Source organism: Sorex araneus, chromosome 1, assembly GCF_027595985.1.
Source record: "Sorex araneus isolate mSorAra2 chromosome 1, mSorAra2.pri, whole genome shotgun sequence".
NCBI classification, from domain to species: Eukaryota; Metazoa; Chordata; class Mammalia; order Eulipotyphla; family Soricidae; genus Sorex; species Sorex araneus.
Genome location: NC_073302.1, coordinates 66,311,987 through 66,331,002, shown reverse-complemented (window position 1 = coordinate 66,331,002; position 19,016 = coordinate 66,311,987).

Sequence of the window (19,016 nt, the reverse complement as noted above, 5' to 3'; positions counted from 1 at the left end):
AGAGGGTCCTCCAGCATGGCTGCAGCTAGGTTCTGGTGGTCTTCGGCCGCCGGGAGCTCTACTCGGGGTGGGGAGGGAAGCTGGAGCCCATCCCCTCCGAGGAGCCCTGGGGAAGACAGTCAGGCATGCAGGCAAGAGACTCTCTGCATCACTCTCTTCTGAGACATTGCTTTTAAGTCTCTCTGGATGTTGGCCCTTGATGGGATCACACACACCTGGGTTCCTCTGCCGGAACATCCTTCACTTACTCATATAAAAATGGGCAATGTGAAAATAGTTCCTGAGAATGTTTCCATGGGCACAGAGATCAGGTAGAGTCTATTATACAGTGACATACTTCAGAGCCAGCTAAAGTCCCACCTTGCTCCTCCTAGCACAGTTCTAACTGCTCCATAAACCTCCTGGCCTAAAACAGAGAAGTGCTAGAGTATTCCCAGCATGTGGTTAACTTTTGTGATGGGATAGTCCAACAAGCCAAAGAGTTTGTATCTTCTCCTGCAGGTCATTCATGAGCTCAAGTGGTACAGAGCATGCCTTGCATACTTGAGACCCTGGGTTCAATACTAGAACCATATCTGTGGTTCCCCTGCTATTCCAGCACAGTCAGATGGGGCACTGATAGAACTAAGCAAGCACCAACAGGTGCGGCCCTTGTGAGAACTGAAGGGAGAAAAACCATTTGGAATCAGAGATGATCTGGATGTTTCATACAATTTCATCTCAGCTGCTGTAAACTGTTGTGAATCTCCTTCCAGCTGGTAGAGGTATCTCCAGGTTATATTTTGGTACTGTAATGAGTGGCAACTGCAGAAATTTTATGGTTGAATCAGGTGATAAGTGCTATCCTTCTTATGTTTATATGTCAAGATAGATTTAACATTGTTATAGATAATATAAATTTTTTGATCATACAATCTTTCTGTGAAGATTAATGCTACAGAGTAAGATAGGTCAATACTAATGACAAATAGATGAACATTAAATAATCAAGACTCTTTTCTTGATAAAGCAAGCAGAAACTGAGGATAGCCAAAAATCAAAATAAAAGGTTTACCTAGTAGTCTGGAGTGATAGCACAGCGGGTGGGCATTTACCTTGCACACGGCCGACCCGGTTTGATTCCTTCGTCCCTCTTGGGGAGCCCGGCAAGCTACCAAGAGTATCCTGCCTGCATGGCAAAGCCTGGCAAGCTACCTGTGGCATATTTATATGCCAAAAATAGTAACAAGTCTCACAATGGAGAGACTTGTGCCCGTTCGAACAAACCATTGAACAATGGGATGATAGTGCTACCTAGTAATCAGGGTAGTTTTCATTACCTTTGAATGTACTTACTTCATCACTTTGGACAATTTGCTAAACTGATTTTTTTCCTTTGGGCATTTTTTTGGGTTTTGTTTTTGTCTGTTTTGGGAGTACACTAGGTGGAACTCTGGGGTTACTCCTGGCTTTGCATTTAAGAATCACTTCAGGGCACTTAGGGGACCATATAGGATTGAACCTCAGTTGGCAAGTGCCTTATCTGCTGTACTATCTCTCTGGAAACTAACTTTTTAAAAAAAGTTACTAAACATTTTAAAGCCATGATCTTCTCGTTTTAAAATGGAGGAATTACAGACCTAGCTCAGTAGGTAATTTTGGATCTTAATGAAGTAAGACATATATGTCTATTTTTTAATAATATTCTTTCATGTGGGGTTTTCTCTTCTATTTCCCCCTTTTCTGCTTTCTAAGAAGGTCCCTTGTATAACTGGTATAACCTTTCATTGTTAACCTTTCATTGGTTAAAGACAAAGGCATTTTTCTCTATTTTTTAAAAAAATTAAACTTGTCCAGGAAATTGCTTTAGATATGTGGAAGTTGTGTGTGGGAGGTATGTGGGGGGAGAGATTGGTGCTCTTATAAGGAAGGAAATAGAAATAATTAGAAAGTGAAATTTTCCCCAAGGCATATAAAAAAGATAAAAGAGGATGTTCCATTAGGATGCAGAATTACTGTTCTTCTAGTATGTGATGAACTGATGATATGACATACTAATAGTGAGGCCCCTATTTTCAAAAGGAAGTGGTGTGATAACTGCTCACTTCCAAGGAACTACTTGCATTTGGCTAATAAGCATCTCAAGCAATGGTCTGTAGTATGTAGCCTGGAGAGGTTTCTCCATTTATTTTGCTTCTTAGAAACCCAAAGGACCTTTTGTGTAATTCAATTGGAAAAGAATGTGTTTTTGCCTGTATTCCCTGGTGAAATCACAATATGAGACAAGGACTTGAGTGCAGGTAATTTATTAGGGCAGTAATCCTCAGAGCAGAAGTACAGCAAAGGGAATAAAGGGAAATTAAGACAAAGTTGTACTCTTGATTTGGGTGCTGGCACGGTTTCAATTAAAAATTGGAGAAGTGTTTATCTGGTTTTACCTCTTACTAATTACAGCATTAATATCTCTGGTTCGCATAATGGTAGTGTTCATTTTCTAATACATTATTATTTGTGCTCTAAGATTCAATCCTGCTATGGAAGTACCATACTTTTTTTTATCTAAAAAGGATATACATGTTTAATAAATGTGACCCCAACTTTAATGGCCCTTGAGATATCTGAACTAAATTTTATTTCAAGTCTGCAAATTTATTTTATCTTTTTATTTATTTATTTATTTATTTATTTATTTATTTATTTATTTATTTATTTATTTTTAGTGAATCATTGTAAGGTACAGTTACAGGCTTACAAACTTTTGTGCTTGTGTTTCAGTCATACAACGATCAAGTACCCATCCCTCCACCAGTGCCCCTTTTCCTCCCACCACCCCCACTCCACCTCCTCCTCCCCCACCCCGCCTCTGTGGCAGGGCATTCCCTTTTGCTCCCTCTCTCCTTTTGGGTATTGTGGTTTGCAATAGAGGTATTGAGTGGCCATCATGTTCGGTCTATAGTCTACTTTTGACATGCATCTTTCAACCCGAATGGGTCCTCTCAACATCTTTACTTGGCAAACATCCTTTACCCTTCTCTATTTGAGCTGCCTTTTCCTGCAGAATGTGAGGCTGGTTTCCAAGCCATGGAGCAGACCTCCTGGTCCCTATCAGTACTATATTTCTAACATTACAGGTTCTTAAAAGAACAAAATAATTTTCCTTCCTTTAATCTCTCTGTCTCTGTCTCTGTATCTGTTCCCCCGCCTCTCTCTCTCACACACACAAGCATACACATATAATATATGAATATATACACAAAATCTTGTCTAAATAGTAGAGAATTTTTTTAGAACACATTTTGATTCCATTGTAAGTTTAAGCCCAAGTGAAGTTAGTTTTTGACTCTAAACCTCCATGCAAATGACCTGGAATCTCTTTGATGCCAAAAAAATCTAATATCTACTCTGAGGCCTGAGAGTCTGTCAGAAGCTTCAGTTAGAGCACAGCTTCTCAACTTTTAATATTCACACAGATATTTCAAGTACTTATCTACCATCCTTGCTTCTTTGTAGCTATCCTCAGGGCCACTATACTATAATATACTAACACTGCTTAAAATATGACATTTAATATGTTCATAATTTCTGTCTTCTATTACAAAGTTAGTTTTACAAAGGCAGAAGTTTTATGTTTGTGTCTGGCACCTGCCTCATTAGAAATAGTATTTGTGGACTGTGGGTACACAATATAATAAACTTGTAGCTCAAGTTTTATACTTAGGTACTTATTATATTGGATATAAAGCATTGTGAGAAATGCTTCATGGAATACAGAAGTCACACAGGGCAAAAGGAGAAAGGAACACTGGTGCTTGCCTTTAGGAATTGGTTGATAAGCTAGTGGAGCAACAGACATAATAAATAAATGTAACAAAGGCAGAATAGTCAAAGCATGATAAAAATATAGACAGTGAAGAGGAACCCAAGGAACAAGTATCTATTCTGACTTGGGAGCAGCAGAGAGTAACTAAACAGAGGCTATAAGAGGTGAAAGATAGTAGAATTAAATATGGGGGAGAAGATGAAATTCTGATGAACGGGGACAATTAGAGTGAAGACCTGAACATAGAAATATATTTTTAATGATTTATTAAAGGGATATTAATTTCTCTAGTATAACTAAAACATGAGATGAGGATTGGATGGGTAATAAGTTAGAAAATGCCAAGTGGGACCTGGGAACATTAACTCATAGTCTTTCAAATTATGCCTTTTACTGTAGTCAAATATGAAAACTGCACTGTGCAGTTCCTTTTGGAGCTATGTATTTGAATTTTCAAGACTCCTCTGGTTCCTGATGGGGACCTAGAGTTAAGAAATACTAAAGAAAAGATGATTTGGGAGGTCATGTGAAAAATGAGACCAGAAGAAGCAGAGACTAGAGGCAAGGAATCCAGGAGGTGACTTTTAAAATCTAAGAAGGATTTGTGGAGATAAAAGAGGAATCCAGTTTGAATTAATGTGGGTGGGCAGATATGTAACTCTTATGTACTTAATGTGGAGGATGACTCGGGATTGACACTAGGCTTTGTAATTCTCCTTACTTTCCTGGTTCTATGCATTTCCATGGGGCCAGATAAGGTAGATTCTAAGAGACCCTGGCAAGTAGAACTATACAGTAATTAAGGAGATCAAGACAGGGTACTGCATGCCTTCTAGTAAGTTCTTAAACTCTCTAAGTCTCAGTTTTCTCATCTGAAAATAATGGGGAAAATAATTTAAGGAGACTGAATATGAAACCATTTAAAGTACTTAGTTGAGGATCTAGTTGTGATTAACAAAATATTATGCAAAAAGAGTTTTATTTGCTTATTACTTTGATTTGGGAGCCATATCCAGTTCAGGGGTTACTCCTGGATCTGTGCTCAGAAATTATACCTGGCAATGTTCAGAGGACCATATGGGGTTCTGGGGATAGAGCCCAGCTCAGCCATTTGCAAGGCCAGTGTCCTACCTGCTGTACTATTGCTCTGGCCCCTAACGGAGGTTTATTTATCTATCATGCTATATATATATCCACTGTGGGTCAGCAGGAGAACTCTACAGATAATAGTCTCAGGGATATGAGAATAAAGAGTAGCTGCTACTTGGAATATTATCATTTTCTATGCAAAGGGATAGATGATGCTGGAGGGTCTTGCACTGAATTTTTTGTTGTTGTTTTGAAGCTAACCAGTGGCTACTTCCAATCTGAGCTTAGGGCTGCTCCCAGTGGTAATCATGGGGGTCAAGAATGAAATCTAGGTTCCTCCATGCAAAGTATGCACTTCAGCCCTTTGAGCTGTCTCTCTTGCAGACTACTTTTCTTGGTCAAAAGAGAGAAGTCTCACTCCTGCTGACAACTCACTGGTCAGTCACCATTATGACTCCACTCACTGCATGGAGGAAAAGGAGCACTATCCCAGCTTATGCTTAGGTGATTAAAAAAAAAACCACACAACCCCTGAAGTATTTGGAATGCCTTTATTACTGCCTTTTGATTTAGAATCTAAGAGGAGCAATGTTAGAACAGCTTTCATTCTAGCCAGCCTCCTTTTGAAGCTGCCACTACCATTCCCCTCACTAGACTAGCAAGAGGCCCACGTGCCCTCTAGTGGTAGCAATAACAATTATTATTATTTTTTTTGTCGTGTTTTGTTTTGGGGACGCATGTGGCTGTGTTCAGGGCTTACTCCTGACTTTGCTCAGGGATCACTCCTGGCTTTGTGCTCAGGGGACTGAATGTGGTGCCAGGAATCAGACTTGAGGAGCTTTTGAAAGGCAAGTGCCTTTACTTGCCGTACTATCTCTCTGGTTCTATACAACAGTTTATGTTAGTCCTTGGAGGTTATTAGTTAGCCATAGAGTAGTTTTACTTCTCCAGTTTACCCCTTTATGGTTTGCACAAAGTCAAAAGGAGCAACCCTTTATGGTCTAAGAACATTATTTCAGGAAAAAGCTGTGAAATCCACCATTTCTTCTTGGCAAGAGAATCCAAATTTCAACTATTCAAAGAACCTGAATATAAAATTCTGAGTTGGGCATTTCATTCTATTATGATTAAGACTTTTTACTGTAAAATTCTCCTTTAGCCTCCAATACTCTCTGTATTCCTTTATATTATTTAGATACCAACTTCATTGTAAAAGTTTTAATTAGATTTACATGTGTAATATACACACATACACATAATATGCATGTAATTTGTATAAATGTATACACACACACACCTACAAACTTATCTAGCATAAGGTTCCATAAGTATAAGATGAACAGAGTGGCCCTGCTTCTGAAAAATCTGCTCCAAATTCCTTACTATAACTTCCCTTTTCACTTTGGTTTTCAGGCCAGGCCCGGCAGTGCTGAGGCCTTAGTCTTGGCTCATGTAAGTCTTGCCACATGTAAGGCAAGCACCCACTAAACTCTCTCTCTCTCTCTCTCTCTCTCTCTCTCTCTCTCTCTCTCTCTCTCTCTCTCTCTCTCTCTCTCTCTCTCTCTCTCTAGCCCTATTTTGACTTAGATACCATACAACAGTATTTTCATATTGGTTTCTCTTATCATTCTGTGTGCTGTATTTTATTGATTTAAAATGTCCTGTTATTGTATTTTTGGGCCACACGTGGTAGTACTTAGGACTTACTCCTGACTTTGTGAGACAATATGGGGTGATAGGGATCGAACCCAGGCAGTCAGTTTTCAAAGCAAGTGCCATTCCTACTATAATATCTCTCCAGCCCTGATTTAAAAAATATTAATCAGAGAAGTGAAGGAAACACCAGACAGTTAAAGAATAATTTAGCAAGTTAATACTATGAAATGCGATGTGTAATTTGAAGCAATGTTTAATTTTACCACAGGGTGGAGCTATTACCTTAAGACTGAGAAATTCTAAGTCAAATCCATGAACAGGAATAGGAAAGTTTGAGGAACGAAGGGCTGATGGTGTCCACAGAAAGTTATAATAGCCCAAGTTCTTATGAGATAACTAAAAAGTCCTAGATGACAAGATACAAATACACTAAGATGTTATGGATTTATTTATGAGCTTTCATCAGAACCAGTTTTTACCTAGCAGATAATTTTTCCTTCTAAGGCACCTGATACTATTCAGAAGGAAAGTTATTCAGCTGATAAATGATTGTAAATAATTTCCCTGACAAATGTGTTGCTCATATACATAGTTGGGAGGTTGTTCAGAAGCCGGTCTCCTGAACAACCTTTGCAGTCTGCTGGTGGTTAGTTCAAGGAGGTGGTGCTGCTCAGAGTAGTAGGGCCACCAGGGCTATTGTCCCGGTGACTAAGCTGTCTTGGAACTGAGTGCAGGGCTTGCCTGCAAAACATCTACTACTGCCCTTTGAGGTAGCTCCCTGGTCCCTGCTCATATTTTTTGAGAAGTGAGAGCTGAGAGATGGGGACAGTCCACACCTGGCTGTGCTTAGGTTTATTCCTGGTGACCTTGGGGGATCTTATAGAATGCCAGGGCTCCAATTTGGACCAACTCCATGCACGGCAAGTGCCTTACCCACTGTACTCTCTCTCCAACTTTCTTTCCTACATTTTAAACTTGGTCTACATGCATTGAATGGAGGATTAACTTTAAGTACTTTGTTCATTAAACACAGGGGCTAGAGAAAAACCACAGCTTTTTCTAAAAATTTAGAATCAAGTGAAGGTCACTGTCACCAAAAATATTAAAGTGTAGTAAGTAGGAGTACAGGGCTTTGGAGGAGGAAGCACAGAAGAGTATTAGTTGTCACTCAGAGGAGCCTATTATGAGTTTGCTGGAGGATAATCCTGACACATTTGTTATTGGTTCCTTTATGCCTTGCCTTCGTGGCCATTGCTATCTTCGGTTTACTGTGTGTATCTTATTGAGCCTCATAATATGAAGTAAGTGTTAATATCTTCTCATTTTGTAGAGGAACTCAAGACACAGAAATGATAACCTGAGCAAAGTCAGATTTCTAGTACTTATAGAGCTGGGGTTGGAACTCAGTCTTAGAGTCCATACTTTTTTTTAAAATTAATTTTATTGAATCACCATGTGGAAAGTTACAAAGTTCTCAGGCTTATGTCTCAGTTATACAATGCTCAAACACCCGTCCTTTCACCAGTGCCCACATTCCACCACCACAAAAACAAACAAACAAAACAAAACAAAACAAAAAACCCAGTATACATCCCACCCCCACCCCCTACCCCGTTTCGCCCCTGCATAACTGATACATTTCACTTCCTTTTCTCTTTACCTTGATTAAATTCCATATTTCAACACAAAACTCACTGTTGTTGTTGGAGTTTCAACACAGAACTCACTATTCCTGTTGGAGTTTATCCCCCAAGAATACAGTCCTATTGACAAGGAAACATTTGATAATTAGTTTTCCACTGATGAGTATGAAGAGCTATAAAGTCGCGTGGCTGCAGTAGCTGCCACGTGGTTTAGGATTTCTGTATTTTAGTACTTAAGTCCAGGGAGATTTAAGTTGGAAATTGAATCATTTTCCTTCCTGGGACAGCATGGAGCAAAAGCTTAGTTCACAGTCTGGAGACATGGCTGCAAGCACTTGCTGGGACCCGAAGTAATATAGCTGTCTCTGGGTCCTGGTCGTTCAGCAGCAAAGCGGCTGTGCAAAGGCATGGCCACCCGGGTTGAATCTTGGCGGAGCTCGAGCCGGCCCCGGCCCCGGCCTGAGACTGCCCGAGTCCATACTTTTTTAAAGCAAGATATGAAAATGATTTTGACTTGCTTTCTAGTTAAAATAGAAAATGCCATACTATAAGTATATTGCAAAAGAAATGTTTCTAAATGAATCATTTTTCAATAACTTAAATTAAAATCCATTATCCCTAAGCATGGTTAATAGACTTTCTCTATCTGTAATCCTCTGCTCTCTTATCACTCTTGCCTTGCCTTTTCTGCTCTTGCTAAACTCAACTTCTTGCAGTTTCTAGAATGCTTACTCACACTTTCGTTCACCTACATTCCTTTTCTTTACCAGGAATACATCTTCATCTTGCTCAGCTCACTATTTCCAGATCTTAGGATATTTTTTCTGCCATAGAATAGTGCCCCATAGTCTCTCTGTTCCTATAAAGTCTCATTGCATCTGAGTATTCTTTATTTATATGCAGTGTTTACTGTTTCAAGTCTCTGTGTGTCTGTGAGGTGGAATTCTCTCTCAAGGGAGAGTGATTGATTCCATGCCTCCATTTTTCCTTTTTGGTTGTTATGTCCTCAGTGTGTATAACATAGTGTCCCACCTAGATATTTAAGTAAATAAATGTTTGAATCCTAATTTTTTTCTTTTTTTTTTTTATTGAATCACCATATGGAAAGTTACAAAGCATTCAGGCTTAAGTCTCAGTTATACAATGATCATACACTCATCCCTTCACCAGTGCACATATTCCACCACCAAGAACCCCAGTATACCACCCCTCCCACCCTCACCCCCCTGCCTGTGTAGCTAATAATTTTCACTTTACTTTCTCTTTACTTTGATTGCATTCAATACTTCCACAAAAATATCACTATTATTGTTTGGATCCCGCCCCCCCCAAATCAGACTTGCTGAAAAGGAAGCATTTGATAATTTGTTTTCCATTGCTGAGAATGAAGAGATATGAGGTCAGCTATCAAGGCTGTGCGGTTTTGGATTTCTGTAATTTAGTATTTTAGTAACTAAGTCCAGGGAAATTTCTGCCAGAAATTGCATAATCGCAAGCTCATACCTCTCTTTATGGTCCTTATAAGATGGTGGTTGCCACGCCTTCCCCCCCTCCCTGAAAGGAAAAGCCTAGAGAGAAAAACCTTTCCCCTCCTGGGGCAGCATGGGGCCATGGCTTAGTTCACAGTCTAGAGACATTTCTGCAAGAAGCTTCTGGTACCAAAAGTAGTTTAGCTGACTCTGAGATCATGGTCATCCAGCAACGGGTCACTTCTTGGTGGAGAGTGGAGCCAGTACCACCCCCATCCCGAGATCTCACTTGCCTCTTGAATCCTAAATTTTAGAAATTAGTAAAAATAATTTTATCCTGCAATTGAGTAGTGAGATTATTAGAGATGACTTAGTTTCAAAAATGGGAAAATAAGATTGTTTTAATTTACATTAATATACTCTCATATTTTTACTTTTAACAATAGCACAGTTGGTAGGGCCACAGCTTTGCATGTGGCTGGCCCAGGTTCGATTCCTCTGTCCCACTCAGAGAGCCTGGCAAGCTACTGAGAGTATCTTGCCCACATGGCAGAGCCTGGCAAGCTACCGTGGAGTATTCAATATGCCAAAATCAGTAACAACAAGTCTCACAATAGAGACGTTACTAGTGCCTGCTCAAGCAAATCGATGAGCAACAGGATGACAGTGATACAGTGATACAGTGAAGATGTTATGGACTACAATATGAAATATGATTATTTCATGTCATTTCATTTCATATCATTTATATTATTTCATATATTTCTTATTAGTTCATATCACTGTATCACAGTGATACAATGATACAGTGAAGATGTTATGTACTATGATATGAAATATGAAATATGATTATGTATGTTGCTATTATTATCAGTTTATTATTTTTAAATAACTTAATAGCACAAAATGCAAGGTTTGGAGGACCAGTCAGCAGCCAAATTCTCTACACACTTATTCTACATAATAATACAGGATTTCTCCCACACATATAATGGCTTACTGAGATAAAACTTGTCTATATTTTTAGGGTTTTATGTTTTCTGTTAAGTCTATTCTGGGTTTTTGAACCTATGTACCATATTTAACATGGTCTGAATTCCAGAAAAATTCAATCACTTAACAGATATACAAGATAGGTTGAAGAGAGTAACAATTCCCATGAGGAATTAACAATCACATGATGGAAATTGTAGAAAGAACCTGAGGAAGAAGAAAGAACCTGAGGAAGAAACATAAATAGAACTAGTTGTGCTGGCAAAAGCAACTTATACTTACAGGTAAGACAATTTGCCTAAAAAGGATCAGAAGGTAGTGGTAAGAAGTGGATGCGGTACAGATGAGAAAAGGTCATCATGTGATCATTATTAAAGCAAGTTGGTAGGTAAGTGGAGATTCTTTATACAATCTCTCTCTCTCTCTCTCTCTCTCTCTCTCTCTCTCTCTCTCTCTTTCTGTCTTTTTGTGCTGGTTGCACCTGGAAGTGCTGAGGCCTTAATTCTGGCTCTGTGCTTGGGGGCTGCTGTGCTTGTGGGACTTTGTAGTGTCAGGGATCAAATCTGGCACTCCCAGAAGAAAACCATGTGTTCAGCCGCCCCTTGAATCATTTCTCCAGCCCTGCAAACCTATTTTTGGATATATCTGACATTTTTAATAAGGTTAAATCTAGCATAATTAACATGTTATGTTATAAAGTACCATAAACTTAGATAATACATTTTTTTGTTTCAGTTAATAAACATAAGTATTAAGTCAGAATTAATGGAAGAGAGTAAATACTGATGTCGAAAATGTTGTATGGCACAGGAAATGAGTAAGTATTACTTAAGTCTCATTTACATTAAGCTTTTGGTGAGGAAAGCTTTTATATTTTGGGGGAAGTTGAAGTGATAGCACGGCATATAGGACATTTACCTTGCAGGCAGTTGACCTGGCATCCCATATGGTCCTCTGAGCTCTGCCAAGAGTAATTCCTTTGAAACCCACAATTAACCTCAGAAGAGGAAGAGAGCACTATGCTTCAGAGATACCTCTGGACCCCAAGGTTACCGTACAATAAAAAAAAATCTAATTCTGGCTCTATCACCCTATTTAAAATTTTAGACTTTATGGAGCACACGGCCGCATTTGTGGACATGCTACATCTCATACTCTATGCAAGGGCTTAATGGTTCCAGGATGATACAACTTTTACACAGTTTTCTCTAAGGAAACTTTTTTGGATCAATTTTAGTGGATTATTCATAAAAAGCAATATAAAATAAATTATGTAGTCCTTCTTTAGGGACAGGCTTTGGGGGTCACGGTGGACTAATTTGAAATATGGTGGTGGAAAGGTGGAATGGTGGTGGAATTGGTGTTGGAATATTGAATGTAATAAATGATTGTGAGAAACTCATAAAAATAAAATGAAATGAAAAAAAGAGTAATTCCTTACTGCAGAGTCAACAGTAACCCCTTAGCATTGCTGGGTATGGCCCCAAAAGAAGAACAAAACCAGATTCTACACTTTTATGTCATATCAAAAAAGTTTATGAGATTTTTTAACCCTCCTAACTTTCTGAAGGAAAAGAGGATTGGTGAGAGGGTTGGCAAAAACCTAGGTGTTAAGAAAGACAACAGACTCTTGCTCTTAAGCAATGTTAGCAGAAGGGAAGGTAGTTAGTTTTACTAATTTGCTTTATAATTTCTTCATGGCTTTAAAAACACTTTGGGGGGCTCAGGAGATAGCTCAAAGGTCCAGCATGCATCCCCCTGAACAACACCTGGTTTGGTCTTGATGGAGTACCACACTTCCGGGTGCTAGCATTGAAACATCAGGCTCGTATAGCCAGGTGAGTATCACCAGGATTGACCGCCAGTTCCCTGAAGCACTGTTTAGGAGGCATCCCACAAATAAAAAAAGAACACGTATTTTTGTTTTCATCTACCTATGATTCCTTTAAGGTTTAAAAATAATCATTTATACTGACAAAAATGGATCCTACTAGGCTGTTGCAGAAGTATGGAATTGTCTAGGTGGATATTTTACAGATTAAATGAGGAACTCAGAGATAGTACAAAGGTTAAAGCACTTGCCTAGTATGTGACTGTGGTTGTGGCAACCCAAGGTTCAATTCCTGAAACTTCATATAGTCTCCTGAGCACCTTCAGGACTGATCCCTGAGCACAAAGCTAGAAGTAAGCCTTTAGCACTGCTTAATAGTGGCTCAAAAATGAACAAATGAAAGGAAAAAAGAAAGAAAAAAAGGAAGGAAGGAAGGAAGGAAGGAAGGAAGGAAGGAAGGAAGGAAGGAAGGAAGGAAGGAAGGAAGGAAGGAAGGAAGGAAAGGAAGGAAGGAAGGAAAGGAAGGAGGGAGGGAGGGAGAGAGGGAGGGGGGGAAACTGAAAAGGTTAAATAAAAATGCTATCAAAGAAACCTCACTGAACTGCTCCAACAGAGCCCCAATGGCTGAAAACCTCCAGAACTCAATTGCCATCATGCTCCCAGCCCATCTCCACAGACTCAAGGAGTCTCGCCCATGAGCGAATTTGCTGAAAAACCCAGGTATGCGAAACTTGTGACTGAAATCTCCAGGCTCTCATGGAGTCAGGAATGGTCAACCTACTCCCATCTCTCTGTGGAGGTAGCCTGGCAGTCATGCCAGGAACTGCCTCTGGCGCCATATAAGCTCATTAATGGCTATGATCCAAAGACTCAGAAATAAATCTCTTGGAAGAGAGCAACAGAACAATATGGCATAGAGATGCCTCCTGACCCCAAAATCACCATCCAGTTAAAAATAAATTAAATTAACCTCAGCTGTATAACAGTATTTAAAATTTTAGAATTCCTGGGGCACTGCTATCATTACACTGTTTATTGCCCTTGCACCTGGGAACAAATACGGGAAATTGAATTACATGCCATAAAGAAAGTTATATATTATCTATGCATATGAGAGTGAGTACTTTAAAATACTATTTACTAATTTACCTTATAAAAATAAAATAGAAACAAGGAACCTCACTGAAGACCTCCAATGTCTACTCTAACCACAAGAGAAACAAATACCATTAGTTCAATCTCCCTTGGCACTCAGAAAATGAAAACCTTCCAGGGTCACTCACTTACAGTCACAGCTGGGGGTGCATGTCTTGTGTGAGACCTCTGTCTGTGGAACTTGCTCTGTGTGAGCTGACCATGTTTTCATAAGCACACACCCTTACACTGCCTGGACTCAGTAGATCCCAGGCAAGCCGTTGGACTGTGATTTCCTTAGTACCTGCCTGTAGCCCCGAGATTACTCCTTTCTTGACAAATATTTGGGGAAATTCTCTCTGCAAAATCTGTTGATATCAGAGATTGGCTGAAACCAATGAATTTGTTGCAACCTGAGGATTGTGGGAAACTCTATCAGTGGGATCTGCCTTTAGCTAGTGATTGCAGACACTGCCCTCAATCAAACAGGTGCAGTGTTCAGGGATGGCTGTACCCATTGAAGAGCAATAACATCCTCACTTTCAACTTCTCTGACTTACCATGTAAGCTGATTTCCTGAGTCATCACCTTTCACTGGCTCTTAAGATCTAGTCATACAGATTGGTCATTAGGCTTCAGATTGTACCATAAACTGAATGCCCAGGATCCCAGGTCAACACCCTAGCCCTACACCCCACAATCTTCAATTCTAAAAGACCATTACAGCAGAATTAGAAAGAAAAGCTGTTTAGTCTAATGAATAGAAGTAAGTTCAGACTGTAGTCTACACTTATTTCTATTCATTAAGCTAAACTGAACATGATGGCCACTCACTACCTTTATTGTGAACCACAACACCCAAAAGGAGAGAGAAAGAGAACAAAATGGAGTGCCCTGCCACAGAGGCAGGGTGTATGGGGGTGGTGGGGTTGGTGGGGGAGATACTGGGATCATTGGTGGTAGAGAATGGGCACTCTACCCATTGGTGGTGGAGGGATGGGTACTCGATCATTGTATGACTGAAATGCAAGCATGAAAGTTTGTAAGTCTGAAACTGTACCTCATGGTGATTCATTTAAAAAGAAGAAGAAAGAAAGAAGGTCAGAGCATGAAACATAGTGAGGAAATGATGAAACACACTCCAACTGATGGATCACTTCAGAACCCCGGGAAAAAATTATCCTAGTGCAATAGAACTAAGTAAACCCCTGGCCAAAGACTATAAGGTAACACTCATATTGATTCTCACTAAAAACAGAAGAACAATGGATGAGAAATACAACAAGGACAGTGAAAATATGAGAATGTTCTGAACAAAAATTACAGAGGATTAGAATCCAGAAGATGGTTTAGTGGTTTAAAGTGCTTGACTGGCAAGAGAAAGACTGCAAGTTCAAACTCAAGGCAAATTCAAATCACAAGTCCTGGGATGATCTCTACAACGCCTGGAAAAGATTGAATACATATTCTTCTAAGTAAATATAGTATGTTATAAAAAAAGAGAGAGATTTCATGCTAGCTCATAAAATAATGGGTAATTTATGGAGATTGAAGTCATATACAGCATCCTGATCAAAACAGTATAAAAATAAAAATCAACCAAAAAAAGGAAAAATCTCAAATATGTGAAAGCTAAAAAAAAAGCTATCAAAAGGATATTGGACCAATAAGTAAAACAAAGGATAATTATTTGAAAATCTGACAACAGTGCTAGAGAGGTAGCACAGCAGGAAGGGCACTTGCCTTGCACACAGTCATCCAGAGTTCAATCCTCTGCAGCCTGCTTACTCCCCAAAGACCGACTAGGAGTGATCTCTGAAAGCAGAGCTAGAAGTAAGCCCTGAGCATCAGCACATGTGGTCCAAAAACTAAAAAAAAAAAATCTGATAACAAACTAATATTATCTATGGGATTCAGAAAAAAACAGCACAAAGAGGGAAGATTTAGCAATACAAATCTATAAAAAAGCAAAAGAAAAATCTCAAATTACAAATCAAAGGTCACAACTAAAAGAGCTGGAAAGAAAGAACATCCTCTTCATCCTGGATCTTGCTCAGTCATAATCCTAGGAGATGACTTTGTCTCTGTTGTGTTGGACTCCTATGTCTTCTTTATAGGAGAGACTCTCATTTTATAAAGAACATTCTCTATAACTTCTTTTTTTTTTCTTTTTTTGGGTCACACCCGGCAATGCACAGGAGTTACTCCTGGCTCATGCACTCAGGAATTACTCCTGGCGGTGCTCAGGGGACCATATGGGATGCTGCGCATTGAACCCGGGGTCAGCCGCATACAAGGCAAACGCCTTACCCGCTGTGCTATCGCTCCAGCCCCAACATTCTCTATAATTTCTTAAGAAAGGATATATCTGTGGTTAATTTATAGATAATATGTGCACACAAAGTATCCTGATTATCTTACGACCAAGATGAAAATAACTTTCCACATAACTTGAAAGGCATTTCTTGATTCAGTACTGTTGGGAAGTTACATGTTGGTTTGGGATTTTTTTGCCACATTGTGTGTCATCTTTCTCCCCAAAGCTTTTTAGCGTTTGATATTTTTTGGAGATAGTAAATATGTTATTGGTATTCTCATGTTTGTGCTTCATTATTTTGTGGTTTTTTTTTGCTGTTCTTTTTTTTTGATTGTTATTTAATTTAATTTTATTTTATTAAATCACCATGTGGAAGATTACAATGCTTTCGGGCTTAGGTCTCAGTTATACAATGCTGAAACAACCATCCCTTCACCAGTGCCCATATACCACCACCAAAAAAAAAAAACCCACACAGTGCACCTCCCATCCCTCCCCCCCACCCCCTACCTTGTAACTGATAAGTTTCATTTTACATTCTGTTTACTTTGGTTACATTCAATATTTCAACACAAACCTCACTATTGTTGTTAGGAGTACCCCACTAGATTCAGACCTACTGTGAAGACAAATAAGGTCGCGTGGCCGCAGTAGCGGCCGCGCGGTTTTGAATTTCTGTACTTTAACAAGAAGTCCAGGGAGATTTCTTCCAGATATTAGATAATTGCAGGCTTGAAAACCCAATCTGTGGTCGTCTTAATATGGCAGCCACCGCGCCCTTCATCCCCGGAGAGAAAGAGGCAAAGAGGCGCGCGAGAGAGAAATACCTTTCCCCTCCCGGGCGGGCACGGGGCCGAGGCTTAGTTCTCAGGCTGGAGACATTCTGCGAGGAGTTGCCCATGCCGAAAGAGGTTTTGCTGGGTCTGGATTCACGCTTGTACAGCTGCTGAGGGGCCGCACATGCGTGCGGCCCCCGGGATCACATCTCGGCGGTGGGCTATTTTGTGTTTTAAGTGAATCTGGACAAGCAGCTTTTTTTTTTTTTACCTGAGAACTCATGTTCCTCATTTCTGTGAAATACCATCAGATGATTTATAATAATCTCCTCGCATTTGTGAAATTCCCACGAGGCAGATATTGGACTTGATAGTTTCCCCCTCGAATTCATAATATACAATTTAGATTTGTAAAGATTTTAGGCTACAGAAAAGAAGTGATGCTATAAAGGATTTCTTATATATCAAGTATCCATTTTCTTGGTCATTAATATCTTTATATAATAGCATACATGTTACCATAATAGTTTCATACCTGTGTTATCGATTTGCTCGAATGGGCACCAGTAACGTTTCCACTGTGAGATTTGTTACTGTTTTTGGCATATAGAATATTCCACAAGGAACTTGTTAGGCTCTGCAGTGCGGGTGGGATACTCTCGGTAGACGAGAGTATCCGGGCTCTCTGAGAGGGATGAAGGAATCGAACCCAGGTCAGCCACATGCAAGGCAAACGCCCTACCTGCTGTGCTATCACTCTAGTCCCACCTGCGTTATGAACCAATATTGATACATTAACATTAAGCAAATTCTACACTTTTTGCCCAAATTCCAGTACTATTTAATTTTATTGGTCAAATTGTTTCAGCTTTGACCATTAGGAACTCTACACTCCTGTATCCATATGACAAATGTGTTTTGTTGCTTTAGGTTTTCCTTTGTTTTATAAGTTCCTTATTTTCTGGCACTATAAGATGATCCAGGTTCAACCCTTTGTATTCCTTCCCCAGTTTGAACATTGGCTATTTCTCCTTAAAGTTCTGATTTCTTTGGGGTAGAATGATAGTAGACAGCAAGTTATGGATACTAGATGTAGTGATTGCTTCTTGTATGTCATGACATCTAGGCCCATTCACTTGGCAGATTAAAAAAAAAACAAATGTTAGTATGGTAACTCATATATATGTAAATATTTTCAGGCAATCATCTATTTATATGTAAAGGTAAATATCAATTAGTTCATATAGATGCTTTCAACTAATTTATTGTCACACAAATAATTTTCTGCTTCACTGATAAATTTCTCCACACTTAATTGATAAATCTCTGTTTCATTATTGAAAAACATGATCACATACTATAATAATTATTTTATTACAGTATGCATTAGTTTCTGACATTCCATATCCTCTTGAATTATTTTTTTAAATTTGTATAAGCAAGATTGGATTTTGACCCCGGCATCACATACAGTACCTTGAGTACTGCAATAAGTGACCCCTGATCACCAAGCCAGGAGTAATCCTGGAGTGGTGTGACCCACTCCATCACAAGTTTACATATTTAAGATTTTACTTTTTGCACTTCATGGTCCTGTGGGTCTTGATTGTAACTGGTGCCTTGTGTCCACTATTATTTATCAAACAGAATAGTTTAACTATATAAAAGTCCACTGCTATTCACCTATCAATCTACCCCACCCTTATACTGTTACTTAATGTTTACTTACTGCATAGTTTTTCCTTTACAGGAATGTAATATACATTGACTCATACAGTATGAGACAGGCTTGTTACTCAGCAACATGCATTTATTATTACCTATGTATATTTATGCTGAATACTATTCCATTATTTATATTTATGGCAGTTTATTCACCCAGTCACCAAGTTAGAATACCTTGCTTGCTCCAGTTTTCAATGATAATGAATAAAACTTCTCTAAGCGTTGACGTATAGGGCATATATGTAGGATAACATAGCCATAAGGAGGTTAGATTTATCCCGGTCACACCCATCAAGGTGCTCCCGAGTCACTCCCATTCTTTCGTTTATCTGTAACCACTTTTCTATGCTCTCTTCCCCAAACAGTTAATCAGCTTTTTCCCCTAATCAGACTGTTACTTTGTAAGGTCAGATCTTTCTAGGACACTGAACTTATATTGTAAGTTAATATTGCCTTTCTCCTCTCCTTGTGTCTTTTGAATAGTTTACTTTAAAGCAATGTCCCTTTTTGTATAGACACAAGAAGACAATATTATGCTTTTGTAACTTGGGATTTAATTGGCTTCAAATATTATTCATTCCCGG